Here is a 26,981-nt window from a genome sequence, read left to right as displayed (position 1 = left end):
ACATAAAGTCCTTTATGTTTGGGATGTGTGAACCTAGATGTTTAAATATACAGAATCAGACTAACCCCTTGAATTTGTGAAATCTTTTCTTTATTTTACTTGTGCAGATGCTTACTTTGCATGCATAAATTTGCAACACAAATGAGACTTGAGTGTGTTCATATGAAAATTTGGCGTTATGTAGAAATTTATGTGGAATGATACATACTGTTTTCAGGGAAAAATTTGTGATGGTGATCATCTCTTTCAAGTACAGACTGCTCTTAAACCCAGAAAAGTGAGCCTCTATGAAGAGCTTAATTTGATAAATGATACATTTGATAAAATTCAGATATCTGCTGAGGAAATGGCCTATTTATAGAAATAGAGTTATACATCAACCCAGCTATCTGACAGAAAATAATAAAAGTTGATTGCCTGCGAGGTCATCTGTGACTCAGAAATTAGACAGAATGTGGACTGTGGAAATCAGCTGTGAGGCTGTGGCAGAGAACAATGCATACGTGACTGAATCCTCCCCAAAAGATGTGTCAAATATCACACCTTTCTCAAGAAAGAAGAGATTCAGAAGGTGAAGAAAATATGAAGCATTCTACTTCCTTGCATAGCATGCACAACTGACTTAACAGGTTTTTCATGATGTGATGGTTCTGAAATTTTTGTGAAATGTTGGGTAGTTGCACAGGCATCCAAATAGATACATATTGTAATTTGTAAAAATGTGGCAGCATGCTTCACAGTAGCAGGAAAAGTAGCAGGTTTAGCTCAAGTTAGACTGCTGTTTCTTTTATCAGTTTTTAATGAGACACTTGGCAGAACCAATACTGAAATCCTGTTAGCTGTTGGCTGACACACACAATGTCTACTACTTAATGAAGGAGTAAATAGTATCATAAATCTCCTATTTTTATTGCTGTTTCTTTGTATGAGGAGTGAAAATCGCCTTTCAAACTTACAGATTTCTGCTGTCTCCTTCTTCATATATTATCAATGTGTATTGTAAAGGATACCATAAAAGGATGTAATTTGTCCAAGACCAAATATCAAAGATGCCAGCACATCTTCTGGTTATATATGTTATATTTTTATTTTATAAAAAGTTTATATTTAAACTATAATATTTTAATTTTTTTATATTTTATGGATGTAATTTCATTGAATAATTGAGGACTAAATGCATATTATCATTAAAAACAAGTCCAAAAATATATGGGGAATTCAGAAAAAAAAAGTAGAAAGTAAAGTTTCACAGAATAAAAAGTTTTATTCCTGAGAGATTTGCCCACGGCTTGATTTGTGTGTATTTTAAAAGATTCACCTTATTGGAGTCCATAGATTTTCCAGTATTACAATATCTCTGCATCCTGTGATGATCTCTCTGTACCTTTTGCTAGTTATTACCTTACATTTACAGCATTTCTCTCACTAATCCAGCATTTTTGCATGTATAGAACCCCTTGCCCTGAGCTAATGAAACAAAATGTTTCAGTATATGCCTGATAATGCAGCACAAAAGAAATCTCATTATTTTCAGTGGGACTTCTGTAAGGTTAACTTGTCATCATTGCCTGGACCTTTGCTGTTCTGCTGATGTGTGCAGACTCCTCCCAAGTGAAGTAATCTTAATAAAGTCTGTATTTTCTCTTACTACCATAGTGCTGTTATTACCACTGGTCAGGCCTCGTTCATTTCCCAGGCTGTGCCACTTCATTTGTTCTGATTATTTTGCCAAAGATTAAGCATTGGTTTTCCCAGCTTCTGGGAATTTTGTTCCAGGTAATAACCATGATTTTCCTTTCCACTTAAGCCATCAATAGATTTGTTGGTTGAACATCAGTCACAGATATCTCTTGGCATCTTTTTTCACCTAGCAAGTGAACTGCTCTGGAATGAGGAATACAGCAGATCTAGACAATAATGAGGGGAAGAAAATAAAGAGTATTTTCGGCAAATGTGCAAGCATGTTTAATGAAACAGAAGTCAGTTGTAGATCCACTAGCAGAAATCCTCCAAGAGTAGGGCAGCATTAGTGCATTGTGTTGGCCTTGTACAGACATCCCTAAAGATTTCACACTTAAGTGAGCAGATCACAAGGGGTAATTTAGCCCTAAGACACGGGGCAGTCACACTGGTAATTAGAATGTACAATTAGTTTCTATCTTCTGCCAGAAATGTCAATGCAGTTTAGTGAATTTTTTGAAGAGTTTGCACAGCTGCAGTTTTATTTACCTAGTAGATTGTGGAATTTTTTTGATTTTTAAATTCAGCTCCAAAATTCAAATCCCCTGAAGACTTCTTAGTAACAAAGCCATGTATCTTAATTCAGAATATTTTCATTTGGAATCTGTGATACTCTTCAAAAGAAAGCCAGCCTGTCTGTACTTTGATACCTTGTGTGTGGTATTGGATGCACTGAGATGCATAACAACAAAAGGAATACTAACCATCATTTGGGTTGAATAGCTGCATTCTTTGTTAAAATTTGGATCACTAAGAAAATTTTGTAGACCTCAGGCTTACTTAAGATCCATGAAAATAACTTAAGGGGTACAGAAAAACAGTGCAGGGTCAAAAGTATACTTTGAAATGTGAAATTTTGTAAATACATTTTTATTTTGATTTCATTTTAAATGGAGCTTGTGATAGTTCAATAGGGGTGGTATTTTGTCTCCATCTGAATCCAGGATCTGATGTGTTCTTCTCTCACAATAGCTGCTCAGGGGAGCTTAGGTTAATGTGTAAAATAATTGGTTCTCTGAACAGTTGGGCACAGTCTCAAAGAGTTCCAGTTTCAGTATCAGATTTCTTTTAATCAGAGAGAAGTATAGTCTTTTTCTGATGCTCTGTATGCATTGAAATTGGTTGGAAAGAAATTGCTTTGAGCAGTGCAGTGTAGAAGCAAAGGTTCAATGTTATAAATAACATATGATTATACAAATATTCTGAACTTATAGAGCTTATTTATGCTGAATCAGGTGTCAGGGTATACTATGGACTTTTCTGTCCTGATTTCAATGATCAATGATCTCATTCTTCTGGGAGATGACCTATTTAAAGTAAATTTCATGCAAAACATAAATACATATAGTCAAATAATGATTTTTTTTAATTTAAGACAAAATTCTCTACAACATATAATCTACAATACTAAAAAATGAAACCTCATTACTTGTGGCGAAAACATTTTACAAAAATGAGGCAGATCCAGCCCCATCTTTTAAAAAATTACCTGGTGTATGCTGACAGCTTGATATAACTTAGCCAGATTAAAAGAAGACGGACACTTTTTTCTCATGTAGTTGTTACATATGTTTGAGTATCTCCATTTTCCTAGAAAGATTTAAAGCAATGAGAAGATCACAGAAAGTTTATAGTGCCACAAATTACTGTAGGAAAATGTGGATAACAGAGAGGAAAATAATTTTTGTTTAAGTGGCTATAAATTGTTCTCGGTTTGTTCATTTAGCTTAATGTAAATCAGATGCCTAATGTATGTATGGAATGTTCTTTCTTTTAGTGCTTGATCACTTAAAGTTTGTCTTATCTACTTTCTCCTAGAACCCTTGCAAAAGATCAATTGTAGCCCTCAAGTTGCTTGTGAAATAGATATCACTGTAAACAGTCTAAATCATTCACCAAAGCCCAAATAAGGATTTTACAGCACCTGGGACTCTCAGAGAATTATACTTGACCTTATTAAGTAAACCAATTTATTTTTGTTTAGATAGTAATTTGTCTGTATTTTAAAAGTGGATCAGGGGAAAAAGAAATTACCCTTGCACCTTTCAAAGTGCTTTGTGAGTCACCAGCCTTACTAAAAACCAGTAGGACGCATGTTCTGAAATTTCTGAGATGCCTGTGAAAATCCACCTCTGCAAACACCTTAACATTTTTCCTCATGAAGCTCCTTCTCACATACCTTATAAATACCTGCAAAACCACCTCATTCTCTTTTTGTCACTTTTTGTCAAATTTGTCTTGATGTGATACTTACAGAAAAAATCTGGTTTGCTGTTGGAACCCTGGTTACTGAGAATGTTAGACTTTCTCTGCTGACCCCCAAGAGAACACTGCATTTGACCTGAGGCCATGGAGAAGGCTTCCAAAACTGAATGATAAAACTGGAATTATGGATGTGTAGTTTGAATAGAAGTGTGTAATATCACAGGGTGGAAAAGTTAAAGTTTAAGGTTTTAGAATATAGGAATAGTGTAGAATTGGAAATATAAATAGGGACTGTATAATACAAATACAGATGATTAAATAAAAGCATTTCGGAATCATCTGGAAAGAATGAAATGAAACTGATTTTTACTTCATTTGGATAGTTTAAATAGAAAAAAGACCATTATAGTGCCAGTGACACACTTGCTAGCACAATAGAAATAATCAGGATTCCAGTTTAACGAGATATTGTAGAAGGTGAGAATATTTTGAAGTGCTAATGAAAAAGAAAGAAGTGTTATAAGCATTAGAAAATTGTAATTGGTAGATAGCAGCACTTTTAAAGAATAATGACAGTTTCATATGAAAAAGCATTGTAAGAATGTTGATTAGCTTAACTGGAACAGGAAAGATTTACAGAAAGAAGGGATTCAAAAGTAGAGCAGCTTTACTTCTGTCCTTGCAAAGCACTGAGTAGTGTTAATTAAAACTGAGACAGGAGAAAGCTTAGGGCATGCACAATAGCATGAGTATCCTCTGAATGGCATTGGCCAACAGAGGTGATATTTGAGAATATTGCAAAACTTGGGAGAATTACTGATTGCAGAGCTCATTGCCTTGTACCTGAGACTTTGCAAGGGTAAAGCATTCCTTTTCCAACTTTTGGTTTGCACTGCCCTATAGTAGGAGTCCCAGTAAAATATCAGTATTGTATTTGAATATCTGTATACAGGCCTTGCCCTGATAAGGCCCAGTTGTTCTTGATGGGCTGCAGCTGTGATGTCCTTCATTGGGCTGCAGCTGTGGCTAGTGAAGATCACTGGATAAAAGGGGGAGTGGGCTGGCTGGTCAGTGAGACCCTGGAAGGAGCCCTGACTAAGATGGAGCAGCTTGCACAGGGCTGTGCTGTGAAGAACTGCCCCCAAGAGCTATCACTGAGAAGGTATGAGACCTTAGAAATATGATTGTGATGGTATGGGACTTTAGAAATGTGAATATAATGTTGCCCTCCCTGTGTTTTTGTATGTAATTGAGAGTTAGGGATTGTGATGCTTCTGGCATGGCTTTGTGCATGCTGGTTTTAGATGCAAAACAGTGAAGCAGCAAGTAATAACCTGAGCTTCAATCTGTTTTTTTTTTATTTAGGTCTGCCTTTTTCACACTACTCAATGATAAAACAAATGCAATGAAAACTTTGATTTTTATTTTATGTTTCTTATGGTACTACAAATGGTTTTAAAATATGGTTTTAAAAATACTTTTAACATAAAGTGGAGGGTTTTTAATTCAGAGCTGTCTGATGCTGTTGTCAAATATCTTACTTTGAATTGTACATAATTCATTTCTTACAAGTGAAGTAAATTACCATTTAATCATTATTCTCTGGTTTGTCAGCTGAAGTTAGACTGTATTTAATGGTAATGCTATGTAAAATCTGATATGCTGGGTGTATATAACATGTTTCTGAAGGGCATGATGATAATCAGATTTGTCTAGACATGTAAAACACATTTGTGATGCTGTGAACTCCTCCAATTAATTTCATGAGTTTCTGAGACTCATAACATTTTAACTCAGGTGTAGTGTGGGAATTAGAAATTGTAGCAGCCAAAGTTTTTAGTGGAAAAGCCATGGATGTCTTAAAATATCAATGCCATGTCCCCATGTGTTATAAGTACTATTGCTGTGTTATTACCAGTGTTTAATGTATTCCCTAAGATTTTGACTAGATGCAGGTACTTGCCTGTCTGAAAAAGGGTAAGTTTAGACATTGGGCAATGTAGTGTATCCACTGGTTAATTAATGGCATGCTGTCTTCTGCTGCAGCCATGCAGCTGTGAGCTTTTTCAGTTCATCGTGCTTCTCTCATCCTTATCCAGCACGTGCTGGTTGCAGCAATCCCCCTCCAGGGTGGCGGAGGAGTAGTGGAACAGGTCAGGATATCCATGATTTTCCATTGCAGCTCTGCCTGGTAGGAATATAACATTGTCCAAAACAGTACTAGTAAGCTGGTTGTGTGTTTCAAAGGTGCAACAATTCCAGTTCTAAGCAGGTCAGTGGTATTGTTGCCACTGGCCAGCTTAAGTGCTGCAGTGACATTTAAAAAACAAATATCCATCACTGAAAGCTAGTCTCATGTCCTTTTTTTCCTCCCAGAGGAACTTGTAACAACCTGCTTATTCAGCTTGATTGCATTAATGTAACTGTTCTTTGCTGCTAATAATAATTACAGGGAAATATTACACAAAGAAAATAAAATTTGTCTTCCTTTAAATGGTGTGTCTTGAAAAGCTTTGATGTGTGAAATCCAGTTCTAGCTGGGAGCTATCTGAATTTCCCAAGTAAAATATTACCAATGGGGGTATGTGTTTCAGAATCAGAAGCAAAACGTGTGACCTAGAAGCCATAGGGGAGACCAGGAATTAATTGGAGAAAGCTCCAAATGGCCCTGCTGGGGAAACCATAGGAAGGATTTCCAGGAGGCTCATCTGTGTGGCATTGTTGTCACCTAGACGCCTCTGCAGGGATCTAAATGCCAGCCAGAGTGCATGAACAGGAAAGACAAGAGTGAAGAGTAAACTATACAAAGAGGGCAGTTCATTTCCTGTACAAAGGTGTAGGAGAAAGGAGGAGAAAATCTTTTAGGGAAAACTGGGATGATTGTTTTTCAAAGAACAGATGAAAACACTAAAGAATGATGCAAAATGGGATTTGAGGCTTTGACAGTCTGGGCTTGAGCACTTCTTGGAGTGTGTTGTGGGAGTAAATGAGTCTCCACTCTGGACGTTCTCCAAGTATCTGTAAGAGAAGGAGTGTTCCCACTGCCTCTGGGTTTATCAGCACAGGCTCTGCCTGTACCTTTGGAAGCTTTTGGAAGAACTGCTATTGCCAAAGCCAAGGCACACAACTTCCCCTTCCACCCTGTGTCCACAAATGGGTTGTCAGTGTTGTTGCACCTGAGGAAAAACAGCCTGACTGTAAACTTTCATTTGCCAGCTGTCTTCTTTTAGCAGTGCTTTGGTTTGTTCATCTACTTGGCTTCTTTTGTGTGGGTTGCTGCTAAAAGCAGTGGTGAGGTCTCCTCTGATGCATGTTTCAGCACAGAAGCTTTGGATACAGGTGTTTTCATTGTGAGCTAACATCTCCCAGCTTGAACGTATGGTGCCATGTTGCAGATATTTTTTCACAGAAATCCTTTCTTTGGGGTTGTGTATCTTCTGGGAAGCAAAAGGCCCCAGAAGAAGAATGTAAACAATGATTATCAGCTGCTGTGGAATGCAATAGGATGCACCTGTGATTGGGTCATGTTCCCATGTTTATAATTAAGGGCCAATCACAGGAGCAAGATGGGGACAGAGTCCCTGGACACAACTTTGTTGTAGATTCTTATTCTTAGCTTAGCAAGCCTCTGCAACTTCTCTCTTTATTCTTATTAGTATAGTTATAATGTATTATATATCATATATCAATAAATCCAGCCTTCTGATCAAGAAACAAGATTCTTGTCTTTCTCTCACCCCAGCGACCACCTCAGGATGCTGTAATAGTGCCAAAACAGCAGTTCCTCACAGCAGGAACCATGCATGAGCCTTATTTCTAAGAGTGGACCTTAGAGGGGAGTGCAAACAGTTTTTCCTTGGTTAACAGGAAAACTTTGAGGTAGCTCCCCAGCAAAGCTGAATCTCTCTCTCTTTGAGGGATGCCAAAGTGTCTGGGGAATACTGGTGAGCCTTAGCATCATCAAATTCATTAGAAGTTTTTCTTCCTCTTGAGTTTAATCAGAAATGTGGGGTTTAGCACAGGTCTGAACAAGTTTTTTCTTTTCATAGGAGGTCCTGAGCTATGGTATTCTTCATACTTGCTAGAAGTGATCACCTCTGAAATACGAAAAAATATTAGGTTCCTTTTCCTTCAGTTATGTTGTTGTAATGTCTTATTCCAGTACCCATCCTGGAATATATTAGTTATTACTAATACTGTAATACAATTAGAAGATCTCTTGAGTAGGTGCATGAATAAAGCCATCAAATAAGACAAAGTGCTAACAAAATCTAACACAGCTGGGAGAATATTACTATAATAACACTTAATGTCATAAATAACAAAAATACAGTAGTACAATGAAAACAATACAACTACCGTTAAGGGTTATTAAAATACTTTCCATTAATGTAATTTAATTATAGTCCTATTCCACTAGGGGTCAAATTCTTCCCTGGTGTTACTTGGAGGGAGTGTATTTGAGAGATGGATTTTTGCCTTTGGTTCGGGCTACTTAGAATTTTTTGTCATGCTGCTTCCGAAGAAGTTCTGAACACCTTCTTCTGGCATTTGTGTAAAACTGAGCTCCAGTTTTTCAGGTTTCTTAGCGCTGTTTGCTGAGTGTTCTTGAGATAACACTGATGAGTGTATGATCAGAAATCATTAAACCGTTTTTTTTCTAAATGCCACCTTTGTCCCCTGCTAATCAGCTTGCTGACTATTTCATAAGGATGCCCTGGGATGTATTGCCTGCAGTCAGAGGTCTGCATGTGCAGATTACTCTTTCATTAGGTGTGTTTTCTGCCTTCTCACCAAAGTAAACAAACCATCACTTGCAGTAGCTGAATTCATTCTGTGTTTGTTTGGGTTATTTGGTAATTTATTCTGTGTGACTGCTGGTGTTTGACTAATGAGCTCAGACAGCTATTCCACTCAAACAATGAGAGGGCTTCCTGAAGCTATCTCTCCACGCTTGTAAATGTCTTGCTAGTATTAAAACTTTATCTCAATCAGTTCTGTTGTAAACAAAAAAACTGCCAATTTGTGAAAAAAGAGTTGCAAAACCAGTTAAACCAGTTACTGCCAAAGCGGAGTTCTACCTGTTATTGTAATCACAGGTGGTTTTAGCTAATTGCTCCTTTTGTATCAGTATAGCCCTGCCTGCCCATCGAGCTTCCCAGCCTTGAGCTGATCACCTTTAATAAAGGCATTAAAAGGGGAAAAAGTCTCCTGCCCTGTTTATTTCAAGCTTTACTGGTCCTTCCCACAATTTTCAGTTCTGTTAGACCACACTGCAGTCTTCTTCTTGTGTACATCTCATGTTCCACAGAAATTGGCTTATGCTGTTGAGACTGGATATTGTTTTTATTGTTTTAGTAGCTCTCAAAAACCATGGTGCCCCATAAAGCAGGCACTGGAACTAATACAGCAGTACATCCTGTAAGCTCTCCTGTTTTAATTCTGATCAACACAGCAGAACATGGAACACAGTAGTATTTCATTTGCCTCCTTTTTTGCATTTATGTATTGGACAGATGGATGTTTCAATGATTCTTTCACTGTAACTACAAAATCCCTTTTCTGTTCACTTTGCTGGGTGATTGCTCCATTTAGCACATTCCTAACTTTGATTCTTCACTTCCAGGCTAATTATTTCACAAGGTGCAATGGCTAATCTAAACTGTTATGTCGAGCTGTCAATACCTGTAATCCATTTTTTTTCCCCACTTACTGGTACAACCAACCAAACGTTCAGTAGAAAAAATAATGTGAAGGACAACTCTCATTCAGCTGTCAGTCATATTGCTGTGTAAACCAGGTGGCAAACATCAATGAAGTAGCAATCACATTTCTACGAGTTTACTCTTTCAGTTATCTCGGTACTTCTTTGCCACAGTAAGATCTGACAAGACCTACACTCTACCCACTTACAGTTATAATCTCATTTGTATGAAATACTGCTGCAGCAATGTTTTCTTTTAAAAACAGTAATCCCCTTTTTCTGCCATCCCGGGACTTAGTTTACTGTGACAGGCTATATGAGCTTTATACAGGAAACAATTTGGCATCCCTCAAACAGTGTTTTTTCTCCTTTTTCTCTGAGAGAGGCATTAATTTCTTTCAGGAACTTTCCAGGGACTTCATACTGACTAAGATATCTTAATCTTGCCTTTGCTAAAAATATCAGGGTAAATGATGTAGATCTCAGTATTTGCAATGAGAACTTGTTTCTCTGCCAACCAGGGATGTATCTTGCAGTAGGCTGATCCAAGATTCCAACATGCCATCAGGAAGTCCATGTCAGCAAAGCCCCAGCTGACTTATAGCCCTAAATTAGTGCGTGTATTTGAAAAATGCGTTTTGGAAGAAAGTCTGAATGCAGTCAGCAAGGACTGTTGCAACACCATGGTTGTCTAAAGCAACAGAAGTGGTCATGTTGTACCCAGATTTTGCCTCCCTCACTGTTGAAAAGAACTGAAAGAGGGTGTGGACTTAAAGAAGGCACCACTTACAGCAAGGAAAATTCCAGATAAACTCTAAGAAAATATTTAAGTTGGACAATCATTCTATCAGGCTGCCCAGGAAGGTTGTGGCATCTCTATCCTTAGAGATATTCAGCGTTGGACTGGCCATAACCCTCAGAAATTTCATGTAGTTTGGAAGCTGGATCCGGCTTAGAATTGGTGATACTTAGTGCAATGGACCAAGTGACCTCCAGAGGTCCCTTGTAACCTACGTCTCTCTGATTCTGTGGTTATAAAAGAGTTGATGAGTTGGAGTGAGAAAGTAGAGATTGGGAGGGTGAAGGGGAAAAGACAAGGCTAGTTTTGCTCTCTACTATAAACAATTTCCTTAGGTTCTTATTCTGTCTTGGGCTGTTGCAGAATATTTAAGAAAATGCTGCTGTGTCCAAATGACTCAGATTCACAATGCTTACAGCAGTGCCATGGCAGCACAAAAGGAGGTTTTATTTTAAAGCATTTTTTCTTAGCATGTTTTCTTGAACCTTGTTGAGTTTAACACTGTTAAGAGCTAGGAATACAATATTGAAATGTAGCAGGAATATGCATAAGAATAGACCATTTAAAGTCTGTCTTTGAAACAGTTATCTGTCAAACAAGAGCAAAAGTGCTAGTAACAATATCTGCCTTTGGAATGGTTGAATATTTTCTGTGCAAGAAAAACTAGATGGGATTTTTTAGTAACTTCAATAGTCAACTTCACCCTGGTGATTTATATCCATTCCTATTGATTTTTACATCCATTCATCAATCATTTGTTTTGTAACAGAATCTGCTAATTGTTTCTGGCTTAAAATTCTAAATTTTGGGATGCAATAATGCTCTAAATGGAAAATGACAGTTCAGAACAGAAGAGAAAGTAAGGAAGTACTGTGGTGATTATGCTGGTTTCTCTGGTTTTATCTTGTTTGCTTATGAGTCTGGAAACAGTGCTTACAATCCTTGGGCAAGGATGGTAGGATGGTGGTCAGTGAACTAAAAATAGCACTGATAACATGCACAGATTTAGCGGTGACACTGGTGATTCATGATTTATCTGATTCTTCCACTTCAAAAAATATTTTTTTGCATCTCTGCATGGCATCAACTTACATCTTCTCTCCAAGATCTGCATTAAAAAATCAGTAGAGCATAAAGTTTTTCCATTTTCAAAGTAATAGGAACCCGGTATTTTCTGGATTTCATGTTTTTAAGGACTCTGAATGAGATCTCTGCTTATATTGTACATTTTTACCCTTTCATTTTTCTTCCTAAAATATGCTGATCTAAGAGACACTATGTGAAAAGACCTGTAAGTAGTAAAAATTGAAATTATTTATGCTCCAATCAGTATTTTTCTTTAGAAATGCTGTGCAAACACAGCAGCACATTCCACCCTTTCACATTCATGGCAGACAAAGAATATACTGTCATTCGGTGATCATTGTAGGGGAAGCTCACTAAAGTGACATTTCAGTGTAAATTTATGATTTATTAAAACATTTGAAGTGTTCTGCTAAATCACTTCCCTCTTGCCTTTCCCTTGTGCCTTCTGTACCTTATTCATTGGTAGTTCCTTCCTTCCTTACAGGAAAAGTCTTTGTGCCATACAAACAGTGACCGCATTGCCATCCACACGGTTGTTATTTCCTTGAGCCTGAGTGAGGGATGATGACATTGAAAGCAATGGGAAATGACTATGAGAAGTAATTTTAGAACCAATCTACTTAACTGAACACAGCCAAATGACAGTTACCAAAATGGAACTCCAGTGAAGTATTTGCAGCAGATATTTGTGTGTATGGCTCTGTGTTTATGGTTTAATGGTTAACCAGCAGTTGGTGCCATTGCTGTGCAGGCAGTGGAACTGGCCTCAGGGTGGTGTCCCAGCTCTGTTACCAGCAGAAGAGCTTCTGAAAGGAAGGTGTACACTCACCCAGACCCCTGTGCTTCTGTCCTTTCTGTGGGATGTAAGGGATATTCCAGGGCAGTCCCCACCAGGCAGTGCCTCCAGAAGGGCTGGGCTGGCCTGTGCATGCAAACAAGGAAAAGCCAAGAGTGTCAATGCAAAACATTTATTTCTGTGACTTTGCACAGAAACTGAGCTCCAACTTCATTTGAGTAGGGAAGGATATTGGTGCCTGTCCTGGTTTAGGGCAAATTTGTGAGAAAACCTCCAAAAGGGGGCCCCTCCAGAAAGCAAACCCACGCAGCCCCTCTCCCCAACTGGTTTGAGAAGGATTCCTTGGAGAGAAGTGGAAAGAACCTGTTTATTTAACAGGCACAGCACCCCCAGCACACAGAATGAACAACACTGGATTGTTGTCATATGTAGCACAAGAGTTCTATTATCATTACATTGCAAGAGTTCCATATTAGAGTTTTGTGCCTCCTTAATGCTTCTTGTAGGCAGCTCCTCTAGCACTGAGTCCTCCTTGTCCTCACAGCAGCCAACTGACTCCAGCTCCTCTTAACCAACCAATCTACAGTACTTATTAGCTAGTGTTCCATGTTGCTGTTTTGCCAGTAAAATGTGAAGTACAAAAATCAGTATAAGGAAATATTTTGAAATGTCCTTAAATCATATAGAACATAGCTGGTCTAAGTGTAATAGGTGATAGAACAGATGGGTGAAACAAAGTGAGTTTATCTGCCAGTAGCTGCACGTCAATTAACCAAGAAAACATGTTTACCATATTTCTATTTCTGCCAGAAATGAAAATCCCAGAAGGAAAAAACCCACCCATATCTAATAAGAAAATGCTTGGTTTTGTAGGCCTTTCCCCCCCCCTTATAAATACTCTTCAATGGTGTGTGTAGGTGTTTTTAAATACTGTGAAGGAGCACCTCCTAGGAGAGCTTCTGGGAGCTGGTTCCAGTGCACACAGAAGTGTTATCTGTGCTGTAGGTTTAACTGCAGTACTTCATGCTTTCAGAGAGCAATATTCAAATTACTGTTCAGGATAAACTTTGTATTATGCATTAGCTGTTAGAAAAGCTGGTGCTGGAGCGAGAAAGCACAAATACCCCTTTCTCCCTTTCCTGACCTCAAAAGAGTGAAGAGAAATGTTTGTTTCGCTCCACAGATTAAGGGGTGAGAGACTGCAACAAAACCTCACTCTTTCTTCTTGTCCTTCTCATGTTTTTGAGTGTAGTGAGCAGTGACTCTAAAAATTAAAGTTTTATGAGTCAGTTTGTAAACCTTTGAGTATTGGTCCATCGAATTTCTTTTTGGACTCTGCCAATAATTCTTAGTCCCCTCATGACCCATTCAGTCCAGCTTACCTGCAGTTGCCTACAGTCAGGTTTTCCTGCCTCCAGTTCAGACAACTAAACCCCTACTGAGCACTTCTCTTTTCAATATTCACTTAGAAGTGTTACAGGATAAATGTAATCCTTGTGAATATAAAGAATGTCTGGGGCCATGACTCAGGTGTGTCTCTGGGGTACAGTGCCTTTCTGAGGACATGGCAGGGTGGCTTCAGGTGGTATCAGCTGTCCCTTTTATCATAACTGTCTCCCTTTACCATGTTAAAGGAAGCTTGGGAACAGGCATATGTCATGGCCAAAGATGGAATTCTGCAGGGAGGAACACTTCACAGATTCTATGCCCAGAACAAAATAATTTTTGCTCTGGAAACACTTTGAGTGCAATGGGGATATTCTGAAAGGCTGTTGAGACAGAATTGGTGGACTGAGGGCTGGTAATGGAGGAAATGGCTGGAATAGTATGAAACCGTAACGTGCAGTAACAGGATGTGTTTTCCAGTGTAAAACTTTTATGACTGCTGCTTTTTGGAGTAGGAATAAATCCCAGCTGAATTGCAATTGGCAGTTTGTTCTAGCAGCTTGTCTTGAATTTCTCATGAGCTGAGACAGTTGTTTTGGTTGGGGGTAAACAGTCCCCCAAAGGGAAGAAGGGTACTAACTAAATCAGAAAGAACTGCCTGTTGTACTTATTTAACTGGAATCTTATTCTAATATCATTCAGTCCTTCTGACGTCCATCTTTTTTCTCCAGATAATTTTAAAGAAGCATGCATACTCAAAGCTAATAAAAAAATGATTTGTTTAGGCAGTTTTTGTAAAGAGAAAAAATTCGGTCTGGTAGTTCTTTTCCCATCTCCATTTTATCTTCTACTTTGAAGAAACTTTCTTTTAAAGTGAAGAAAATTATTTTGGAAAACACTTAAATGTCTTGTTGAACAGCTGCAGAATGCAGTGCCTTGGGTTTTGCTCCTATTTAAAAAGTCTTTGCGTAAATTAACAGAATGGAAACATTTATAATTTATTGACATGTTTTGACCGTGGACTCATGTTACAAAAATTTTGATTAATTGAAACAATCACAATATACCTTTTTCTTCCAGCTTGGAATGAAATCACTGCATTTTTCAGTTACCACTATTTCAGAAAGAAGAAATATGGGAATGGGTAGGCATACCAGCTACTGAAATTCTCTGGGATGCCTCTTTACATTTAGTTCCTTTCTTACAATTTCGATCAGTTGTCATTACATTTGATTTTGCTGTGCTTTGGGACAAATGATGTACTTGATCGTGATAGCCCACTGTTTTACAACACCAATAGCAGGAAAGTGTTGATTATCACAAACTTAAACCAAAGCCCACAACATTAAATTATAATAATCCCTGTTTTTTTGTCTGTCTGCTGCTCTGTGCACTCCCACAAGCCTGACTCTGGGAGGCAAAATTTGAATAGATTTGCCAGTATTCTGAGTTGGCTGCAGTCCCAATGGTGAATTTACTACCAGGAGCTTTCTGGGGGCCTCTGCACTCTTTTGTGCTTGGCATTGCACAAGCACACAGTAAGAGTTTGTGTCTGACCCAAAAAACTGCCTCAAAGCTTGTGCAGGCAAACACATGAAGCAGAAACTGGAGCTGAGACTAACAAATCTCGTGTGCTGACTCCAAACACCAATTAGCTGATTTTAAAATTAAAAGCAAAGTTTAATTCCTGCTTGATCCAGGCAGAGTTTCATTTGGTATGAAAAGGTGACAGGCTGTATCACTAGTTTTCCACACTTTGTGTTCCGGGAAGAGGTTTATTATAATGAGTCCTTATCTTTTTTGGATTTTGTACAGTCCCAATCACCTTGTTTCTGGGAATACAAGTGAAGCTGCCCAGTTCAAAGGGTGCTTAATGTTATTTCTTCATTCTAGTCCCTTGTCACCTTTGCCAATAAGAGCAGTGAGCACCCCAGTTTGTGTACTGGTTGAGATCATGCACCACTGAAAGATATGCTATGCTTCAGCCCATGTGAGGAGCACAGTCCCAGTGGAGCCAGGAGGCTGCCACAGCTCCTCCTCAAAGAGCTGGATGGTTTCAGTCACAGTACAAAATGTACAGCAGTAAAGCATACAGTAACACAAATCTTGAAGTGATGTATTTAATACATAGGTGTAAAATTATTCTAGAAGCATCTGAATTGGCCTCTCAGTCTGTGCAGGAGCCCATACTGGCTTGTGAGTCCTGATTTCAGTGCTGTCCAAATCACTTTTAGAAGTCCTTTATTTTCTTCAGAACTGGGGAATAATAGACACTGTGCAATTTGATGTAATATGTTGGGTTGTGAAGGGCAGAAAAATATTAACCACAGTTGGCAGAACAGCTGGGACTTGAACAATTAGCCTCTAGACACATGGATAAAACTCTCTTCCTTGAAGCCCTAAGACATTTTGAATGAGATTAGTTCCTCATTCTCATTTTGCTTTGCAAAAATTGTGTGAAAGTTGCAAGATTATATATAGCCACAAAACAGCCTATAGCAGTGACCAGAATTATATGTTACCTGTGATTAATAAAAAATGATGGCACTGTATGTATGTGGCCTATTTTAGCAGGGGGAATCCAGAGATTAAAAACACAGAGGCTGGTCTCCATCCTGCTGCTCTCTGTGGTGAAAGAGCCATCACTTTAGCCAGTGCAAGAACAGCCCTTTTGCAGAACTCTGCAAGCCCCACGTGTGGCACAATTAATGTCCCACTGTAGCCACTCTGTGTTTGACACACTGTAAGATCCAGCACTTCCACTTCATCACGTCACTCCAAAATAAAGGACAGTAGATGGTTGAAGACTTTGGGACAGATGCTTTTTTTCCCTTTGGTTCCTGTCTGACCTGCAGGGCCAGAGGATCCCACTGCAAAAGCAATTTGTGGGAATGAGCCCAAGCTTTGTGCCCTGCCAGTGCTGTCCCATCAGCACCTGCATGCTGAAAGAGCTCCAGGATAAGAGTAAAGCCCTTGTGCATGGCTCTGCAGGGTTTCTAGGATTCCTGGTCTGCAGGTGGCCTATGAGGTGATCTTCTGGAAGTTGTGGTAGTTGATCACTTACCCTCAGTTATTCTAGCTTTAATTTCTAGCCTCCAAAATGGCCTACACTCTGTGCAACAATTAGCCATACAAATTCCTGGGATTTGTTTTGTTTGGTTTTGGTAGATTTGGTTTGGTGGTTTTTTTTTTTTTTTGGAGGGTGGTGGGTTGTTGCTGGTTGGTGGTGGTTGTTTTTAAGTTTGGGTTTGTTGGTTTTTTTGGGTTTTTCCCTTTCTGTGCCATTTTCAGCAAATAAAACAATTTCTACATTTCCATTAGTTGGTTTCTTTTGAAATCGGGCACCTTCAGCAGCTTGATGCACCTTTCTCATAGCACCGAGGAAGTGATTCATTACTGATTGAGAGAGATGCTGTGCATTCAGTATCTGTTATGATTTGATTCTGCTGTGCTGTTGTACTTGCCTTTTCTCTAAATAAGAAAAATTCCTGTGAAGTGGGGGTGGTGTCAGTTCTGTGATCAGATGCAGCCTGCAGCAAGATAAACATGAAAATGGTAAGGAAGACCTTATATTTACTCCCTGAAGCTTTTTGTTCAGTCTAAGATAAAGGTCACTTTAGAGAAACATGTCAAGAATTCTAGTGAAGCTGGCTGACATCTAACTCAACCAGAGAACCAGGAGGTTTAAAAAGGATTTAAAACAGCAAAGGGAAAAAGGAAATATTCTAAAAATATTTTTTAGACATCTACAAGTTTGCTTTTTGAATGTAAGGACATTCAGTCTGGGTCATGTCTTCTGAACTGCAGAAAGCTTCAGGTGTAAAACGATTTCTCTTCATACTGTTTAGAGATGCAGCACAATGAACCCACTGCTTTCCCTTCCCTTGTGTTTTCCAGCCGTAGTAAACTTGATAAAATGGGATGGCACTTAGTGGATGTTTATATGCTGAATTTCAAAAACAAACATACAGCTATAAAGAGCAAGCCTCAACAGGTACAAACAATAATACCAATTTATGAATCACTTCCTGAAGCCTCTGCTTCCTTTGGCAAGTCTCATTCCTGCTGAAATTGGAAGAAATGGAATGTAAGTTATTATAGAGGTTGCAGTAATCAGGATTTGTGAATTTGACAAGAGCCTTTTAAATATTGTTGGCAGTGTGTAAAACGTGCCTCCTTCTCCATCCTTTCTGTGATGCAGAATGACATTGATTTTCTTCTTTGATGGTCGAGGTTTTAGAGTTTGTGCCCTAACAGATCCACCAGGTATAAAGGCAGAGGAAGCTCTGATTTTGCAACTATTGGGTTCAAAATTGGGTATTGGATGAAGTACATGTCTCTTACTTCACAGCTTGTCCTTTCCAGATGCCCATACTGTCATGGTGGCAGTCCCTAACTCCTGAATTAGATGAGAGGGGAGAGAAAGCAATCAGCTTAGGGTCACTTAGTGAAATGAAGCTATAAAATGATTATATTTGCCTGCTAGATCCTCCATCATGGGCACAAGCTGTTCCAATAGCTTATTGGCTCTGTAGGACGTGACTTCTCCATGGTTCAGGACAGGTAACACGGCTTCATTGCCGCTTCTGGGACTCCAGCAGTGCAACTGAGGGTAGCACGGCACAGCTGAGACCTCAGGGCATGCCTGTCCTTGTTTCTGTTGATGGTTTTAGTTGCAGCTTGGTGCTAGGACAGTCTGAAAACTGCTCTAAAAGATGACTCAGGGATGTGTGACGTGGCTGGCCTGAGAAGAAAGAATGAAATGGGCAGAAGTTACATGCAGGCGCTGGGGGGCCAGAGTAAAAAAAAAAAATTGGGCCCGAAGAAAACTGGGGCCAGAGTACCTAGATGTGTCAGCAGGCACAGTGTTCATTTTCATGCTTTTTTCCGTTTCAGATTGATAAACATTGTATTCAGTCACTCACCAAAGTTAATGAAAGGTGCTTGGCAGCAGGCTTGGAGACTGAATTCCTTTATTCAGAGGAGATACTCCACAGAGGCAGTGAAAGCATTCCCATCCCCTAGACAATTCTTTCAAAGTGCCTTTGTGTTCAGATGTCACCATCTCTGAGATGTTAAGGGTCAGTTGAGTCCCAATGTTTATGGAAGCCTTGCCCTTTCAACCTAAACTGCCTGCAGGGAAGGCAGCTGATTCTGGCTCCTTGGAATGGAATCAGTGAGGGCTGCTTTTTGAACACCAAACCTTCTAAGTATCATTTATAACAAGGTTTTTTAAATTTTATTTAAAACCTTCTCTACTATTGTAACTTCCATACTCTGCTGAAGTGTAGATTGTCATGACCAAATACTCTGATCTTTCACAGAGATGTTTTTTGTTAATAATAGCTCCTTAAGTGAGCCACAGGACTGCCTTCCTTGTACAGAAGCAAGAAATGGGGAGCTTCTGCTTATTTCTAACCTTGCACCCATCATCCTCAGGCTCAGAATGAAGGGGAGTGCAGGTCCATTCCTCCAGTGCACTGTCTCACTCCCCTCTTCTCAGGTGGCACATCAGTCAATAGCGTTTACTTCCTCTGTGAAGCATAAAAATCCCTGGATTTGTTATAGCTTGCAGTCAAAAATATTTCTCCTCCTGCAACTGGTCACGTACCTTGAACATCATCACGTTCTTAGCAGTTAATTCTAGGAAGGAGAATAAATAATGGGCTGTCAAGATTATCTGTATATTTAGCATCTTTGTATAGTCCAATTTTGTTGTCAAATTTTCATTATTTGCTAGTGGTACATAAATGCTTCTTTCTCCCCTGTTAAGTAGCAAGACTTTCATTTGAACAGCTAATTACTCAACAAAGTCACTGTAGGAAAAAAATCACTCAGAATTTAGGTAGGGCCAGCCTGTTTCTGGGGAGATTTTACTTTTTGTGGTGAGCTTGTCTGCTTTATACAGTTAACCTGGGTCCAAGCAGCCACTAAGAAAAGGGATCTTCTCTTCTTTTATTATTTACTGAAATAACTTTGTGAAGAGAAGATTGTAAGGGGAGATGTGCGTCAAGTAGCAGCCTCCTATTCCGTAAATTGCAGGATTTTAGGGAATGTGAAGAATAAATACAAAATCTCCCTGAAGTCCCTCCAGCATTCCTGCAAGACTTGACTTGATGGCCAGGCTTACCACCTACCAGAAAAGGGATATAAGGTAGTCTGCTCCCCACCTAGAGCTGTCCTTAAACATCCCATGCTCAGCCTGTTAATCCAGATAAAATTTTTTTTTAAATTTATATTGTAGTGTTACGTAGACTAAAAATAATAATAAAAAAATCCCCAAACCAAACAAAAAACAGAAAAAAAAACCATAAAAAAAAGCTTTCCCTTGCTGCTTTGTGGTAATTTAATTTCCTCTTACCTATTCTAACCCCAGTAGTTCCTGATCAAGGAGTTGAAACCTTGTATTTTGTTTTCAGTATTCTCTAAGCAAAGGACTAAGTCTGACTGACATGGAAATAAAGAGGAGTCTGCTTTCTAAGACTAAAATAGTTTATCATCCTCTGCCTTTGTCAGTAAGTTCTGGGCTTTTAGCTGTTCTTTTAATGGCTGCTCTGACTAATTGGTTTGTTGTTTACAGGCAGAGATGTAACTGTCAGGCTTGTTCAGGGGTTCTGGTACTATATCCATTTTTACCTCTATTCCTGCTATCTCCTATTTCTTTTCCAAGATCTCTAATTGCCATTCCCAGCTTGTGCTGTCATTAGTTCCCTGTGCCTTTTACTTGGTGCTGCTGTGAATTCACCAAAATGGTGATTTAGGAGCTCTCCTACCTACCCAAAGTTTTGTGGATTAAATTCAATACATGCCCCCATCTGCAAGGCTTGAGAGCTGCCATGCTCTCAGGTGCAAGAGAGAGAAGCAGGTTTTGACAAGCATCCAAAATACAAATGTCCCAGAAACTGGTGGAAGAGACAACAGTTAGACTCTTAAATAATAGGAAAATAAAATTTTTGGTTCCAGACAAAAGACTTGATAAGAAAAGAGCTGAATGAGTTTTGACCTATGACTTGTCAGGTTTTGTCAACTCTACAGAAGGGTGTTTTTCCACTGATAGGGAGAAAAGAGGGATGGCAGAATAAAGAAAGAAAGGATTAAAAGGTAGAAATTAAATGGAGAAAATAACAATATTTTCCTTTTGAACCTTCTGCCAAATGCTTTGATCTGTTTTTGGAGATGTGCTCTTTCTGCTGAGGAAGGTGAAGCAAAGTCTCTTTCAAACCTTTGCAGAGACATCTGTTGTTTTGTTTGTTCATACCAGACAGTCCAGTTCTTTATCTCCTTTTGCTCCATCAATACACCAGGCCTGGGGGAAGGGGTAGAGGGGAAAGATCAGGAGTTCTGAATGCTAATACAGCTTGATTAGTGTGGGAAAACCAAGCTTAAAGTATATTTTTGAGACCTGACCTAGCTACGGTCATGAAATCCTTTTCCTGCTCTACAGCATGATGCTAAAAAATATCATCAATGGCTTAGATTTTATGTGGTAGCTGTTAAACAATTTCATGAGATTTTGCAAGGACCAGATTTTGTACACAAGTAGTCCCACTGAGCTGGATTTCAGCTCAGAAATACAGGGGTAAATGCAGATTAGCTCCTTCAAAGGCACTGGAGTAAGTCCAGATTTACTGTGGTGGTGTTTTATTATGACTATTTCTGTGAAAAAAAAAAATACAAAAAAGACAAGCAGGCACTTGCTTAAACCCTGTTGAGATGGTCTGAAAGGAATTGTGTTCAGGTTATCAGACGTGATGATTTGGGAGGGAGAAAAATCTGCCTGTGAAGGTTTTGAACCAACAGTCCTTAGAGAAGTAAAATTTTCAGAGATGCCAACGGGGAGTTGGGTGAGGAGTGAGGATCTCAGTACTGCACGTAGATCTCTCAGAACACCAGCAGAGTAATGGCACAGGGAGACAGGGTGACTGCTGTGAGCAAATGCACAGGTTGCTTAGGAAAAACAGTACCTCTAATAGGTAGGAAAGGCTGACTTTAGAGCACAGGCTTTTACTTTGCATTTCAAGTTAGCTTATAACCCAGCCTAGCATTTCGATCACAGCACACCAGCCTGAGAAACTGCAGTCTGGGATGACAGCCAAGAGCTGAGAAAATTAGCGAAGGGAGAAAACACATTCTGTAAATGTTGGACTTCAGAGAAGGTATGCTCCAGCCTGGTATTTCTACAACTTTCTTGGGACTGATATTCATACCCTTAAAGCAGCCTGCTTTTATGTGCACAACAGTTGCTTTTTGATGAGAAATGAAAGGTTGTGCACCCCTGATTCCTTTTGCTGTATTCCTCCTGTGCTCATTTCTCTCCCCATTCCAGTAACAGTTTTACAGAAGTAGAAGAGTACTGAATTCAAGTCAAGAGTGACAACTCCTTCCTTCTATTTTGTCACAGACTGCAGATTTAAAAATGGCATGTACAATGGGTGTTTATTACTAAACTATTCTCTAACTGGAGAGAATAATGTACAATTAGCTTAGTAATAAACAGAATTGTAGCCTGTTAAAATAGTAAAATTTAAAAATTCAAGAGATTTTTAGCTCTGCACTTTATTAGTCTGCCAAGATGAATAAGTTTTTTAAATAACACATGCTATCACAAGAGTAGAGCTTGGACAGAAAAAATTCCCTTCAACTATATTGCACAAAAATGACTCAGAAAGGTGCAGTGTCCTCTGAAGAAGCAATTATGCATTTCACAGAGCTTATGCATGTGCCTACAGAAGAATTCCACTTTGGTTAACAAACATATTTTTAGGATGGAGTTACAGGATAAGGCACTGGGTGCTGGGTAATAACGTTTGCATTGTTTAGTACCCTGTAATAAAACAGGGGAAATAAGCTGGAACCATGTGGCTGATCTAATTTGAATTTACTGCCCAAAGACACTCATAGGACTTCCCTGTAATGTAAATCAAATAATGCTATATATCAAGGATTATAGAAGGTGGAAAAAGGAGCCTAGGTCACACACAGTCTTTTGTGGAGAGCATGAACTCCAAGTTGCGTTTTAAGGAGAAACACCTGAAATATTTTTTTGGTCAAATTAATTGAAAGTCTCCCCAAAGCAGTGTAGCATTAAATTAGTTTTTGCCTTCTGAAATTGTGGGGTTTGTGCATTAGGTTTGAGCACATCCCAAAGGTTTGATCAATAAAGTAGTTCTAGAGTATTAAGAAATTGAGAATTTTTTCAGCTAAAGGAAGGAGCATACAAAAAGCCTGAAACTGCAGAATGTAAAAGGAAAGAGAGAACACTTGCAAACTTATCAGAACCAACAAATTACCACTGGCACTAAAAGATTGTGCTGGCATGACCAGTAATGAGTCAAGCTTTTTGAATTGAATATAGTAAAACCTATTCCCATTCCTGTATGGGTTGCAAGAAATTGAACACAGTAGGTGCTTAAACACAGCTGAATGTTGTCTTTTCTTAAATGATAAAATGCTTGGTGGTAAAGAAGCCTCACACAAAGTCATTTTATGCTCGTATTTTCTATAAAATGTTATTGTTTTTATCATTTTACTGTATTGTATTGCTGTTGTATGGTTCCTGTAATAATTTTTCAGCCTTATTTTTACCAGTAGAGTAGTGAAAAATAAGAATAGATTTATATGGTTTTTTAAATGACTTATATTTGAATATATATGTACACACACACGTAGATATATATGAAATATCTATTTTCCCACTCAAAATCCTAATTAATTTATTACCTTAGATAGGAGACAGGTGAAACTATAAATAGAACCCCTATTTGAATGGCTTTACCACTTTTTAAAAAGCCCTGAACACAAAAATGAATGATCGAGGACACTAACAGAAACACTCTTTCTACAATGAAAAAAACCCCCAATATAATGATAAAAAAATATTTCAAAGACATAACTATAATAATTACTATAATATTTATTTTCTTATATAATTGCCAAAACAAATTACCCAGTAATGATGAATCGAGAAGACGAGGCATTACTATTTTTTCTGACTGGCCATATTTCTTTCTGCCCACAGGGTGCAGGACTGGTTTCAGGTATAAACCAGAACAAGTTCTAATCATATTTGGTGCCAGTGAGGCTTTCCTGGTGGGCAGCACAGCTGCATCCTGTGTTCCCAGCCTCGGGTTCGGATGTTGTGCCACAGGTAAGCTACAGGACCTTTATGAGAACTGCAAGCCCCTTCTCCAGAGAAGTTGCTCCATTTTTCAGTGTCTGTTATTTGCAGGGGCCCAAAGGGGATGCTGCAGGCCACTGTATTTTTAGACACTTAAATAAGAAAGAGATACATAAAGTTCCTGCTATGATTTACAGCAGGTATCCCAGACTAAATTGTGCAGATATTTTGACACCTGTGATAGATTATAGTTAAAACCCAGTTCTTTATTTCCATATGTACAACTTCAGAAGTCAGAGGGAATGACTGAGCTGACGTTCCATTACATTTTACAACAAGTTTGTTATAGAATTCCAAAATTTCTTGCTAAGCAGAATCCTGGTTTACTGTGTAAGAGTGAGAGCAGAGAGGAGCCTGTAGCACACCACTGCCAGGGGAAGGAGCTTTGATTTTCACTGCTTTTTGCCAGTGTGCTATGCCTATTGGACATGCCATCAGTCACATTTGACATGAAAATCTTCCTCAGATAAATCTATCTTTCCTACAAAGGAAGGAGTTTGATGCCTTCAGACACTTAGGTTTTTAGTCTGTCACAGAAGACATTTAAGAATTCACAGCTTCAAATAATAGCCTGAGAGTCCACAGTGAGTCTGGTAGCTATGATGTCTGCTTCTTGCCTTCGACCACTTTTTTTACATTAAAATGGAAACAGGATTACTATTGTACAGTCTTACAATTTAATGTTTTTCAATATGCTGTACAATTTCCAGTCTCTGTAATAGTCAGAGCCCAGAAAATTAGCTGTTTCATGCTCAGGTAATCACTTTTGCAGTAGAAGTGGGTATAAACAAAGAATTATTTCTGAATCAAACACAGTTCTACTCTCTTTTTCTTGCATACTGCTCAAATTTCATTGCATTTACACTTAGTTGCTGGTAATTATTGTCAGAAGGGGCAGAACAAGGCCGGTGGCTCCTGACGTGCTGAAAGCAGCATTGAGCACTGCTGTGCTGAGCTGGCTGGAGGAACCTGTGCTCTCTTACAGCAGCTGAACTCCAGTGAGAGGAAAGGTGCTCACCATAGAAAAGTGTAGAGCCTCTCCTACAAGGAGGTCATCATTGTTTGTTTGTGTTTTGCACCTCAAAGGCTCAACTCTGAAAGTATTCTCTTTGACTTTTCTTGTGAAATGAACCCAGTGGAAAAATAGCACCTGCTTGTTTGCAAGCATGCCAGCTGTGCAGATATCTGTAATAACACACATGTCAGAACTTGTTAAATCATTTGGCAGCCTAATAGATAAAGAAAATCCCCTAAGGACAATATCTTAGTTTTTTCCTGTGATTTGAATTACCAATAATCTCAGTTCTGTTGTCTTTTCCTTCTTTGCAGAGCAGAAACTCGTGTTTAATTATTGCTTCATTTGATGGGTTTTTGGTCTGTTTAATTAATTAGAATAAAAAAATAAAGAACTCCTAAAATCTATAACCTGTTTTGAAGACAATTCCTTAGAATTGTTCTGTAGGTATCAGAATAGACCAACAAGAATGATACTTTTTTGAGCTTTTAGATACCAGTGGGTTTTCTTAGAGAAAGAAAGGGTTGGTGCATCAGAAGTAAAATGGTGCAAAGAAGCAGTGCTGTTCTTCCATAGCCTTGGTGCAGTTATTGCATTAGCAAACTTTCCAATTAACCTGTGATTCACAGCTTGACCATGCAGTGATTGCTCAGAGACGTTGCGGTTGTCCCAGAGGAATCTAAAGTGTCTAAAGCGCTAGAGGTATTTATCACAGAGTCTGCTTTCCAGTGTGCCAGATGCCATTCTAAGTTCATTCTCCATCTGCATTAATGGCTGCTTTAGCTAAAATGCAAACTTAGGCTGAGTGGTCTCTACAGCCTCCACAACCTAGGGTGCAAATAAACACAATTGCAGCTGCTTTTGTCCAGAAGCAGCTCAGGCAGAAATCAATATATAAGGCAGGCAGAAGGTAACTGCCAGACAAGGAATAATTTTGGTCACCTGCCTGTACCCCAACCCAAAATCATTCGCACTTTTGGCTGGCAATCTTGCATCTGTTTTGAAAAGATTTGGATGCGCCATTCAGCAATTCTCATATGTGAGCTACTTGCATAAATCAGCTTATGCTTGAAAGTACGCTGCTGGGCTTCTCTTCAGTGTTTCTGTACTCCAGAAAGTGCAGCAAACATGTATAAAGCCCCGTATTTGTACCTTGAATTCCAGTTTGCTCTGAAAGGAAGCTCAGTCTGAATGATGTACAGTACAAGGAAATAGGATGTTACAGCTCAAGTGTAACAGATGAAATGCTTCTATACCAGGTAGCCTTTGATATTGAATAACAGATATAATAAGTAGCAATATATGACTCATATAAAGAAATAAGCAGAGTTTTTTTCTTAAAGTCTTTACTGGTGTAACAGTACATGAGACTTGAGGTGTTCTCTTCTTGTTACATTTTTGTTTTGTACTTACCTTATGTGTAAACCATACAAGTAAAGCCAGAAAAATTTGAATATTCAGGAGAGTCTTGAATTTTGTTTTGGTGATGAAGCAGTTTCTATCAGCCATTACTGAAACTTCCTGTTTCTCTTACCAGTCCTTGAATCATTTGGTCTGCCCAGGAAAATTCTCCCTGTATTTAAAATCTAACATTGCAGATGTTTCAGGTCCCACATATAAGAGCAACCCTACCTAGAGATAGATTTTGTATTATGTTTTTAGTACAGATGAGATCATATCAATTTCTTCATAAGAAATTCAAGTAGTATTTGTCTCAGACCACTAAGTTACATATATAGTAACACAAATAATTTTGAAACAGTATTCTATTGCTCAAGCCCATATGTTATTATGTATCTACCCGTATGCAATGTTTCTGGATTTAAGAACCTAGAAACTGCAGGAAACAGCATTATCCATTATGCCATTCAATGGAAATAATAAGAATTGTATTGGAGACTAACCTGGAGCTAATTTGGCTATCAGGTGTTTCTGCAGCACAAGGTAACCTATCTGGATATTTTTGAACTATTGAAGTTACTACAGAGCATCTAGTAAAGATTCCTTTACTACTACTACTATTATTATTATTATTATTTTCAAAATATTAAACATGCTGCTCTTTTCTCATTA

The 26,981-nt window shown here is 38.6% G+C and overlaps 1 long non-coding RNA gene across 1 annotated transcript; it reads left to right on the top strand.

The window, feature by feature from the left end:
- The first annotated feature begins 5,026 nt into the window (after positions 1-5,026).
- Positions 5,027-25,579, top strand: LOC131557054 (uncharacterized). The gene is made up of 3 exons (XR_009274677.1): positions 5,027-5,107; positions 23,735-23,863; positions 25,538-25,579. It is a non-coding gene; the product is annotated as an uncharacterized LOC131557054 (long non-coding RNA).
- Positions 25,580-26,981: the final 1,402 nt, after the last annotated feature.

Source organism: Ammospiza caudacuta, chromosome 4 (genome assembly GCF_027887145.1).
Source record: "Ammospiza caudacuta isolate bAmmCau1 chromosome 4, bAmmCau1.pri, whole genome shotgun sequence".
Taxonomy (NCBI): domain Eukaryota; kingdom Metazoa; phylum Chordata; class Aves; order Passeriformes; family Passerellidae; genus Ammospiza; species Ammospiza caudacuta.
The sequence above is the reverse complement of the archived record's forward strand: the minus strand, read 5'-3'. Positions and strand labels throughout refer to the sequence as shown.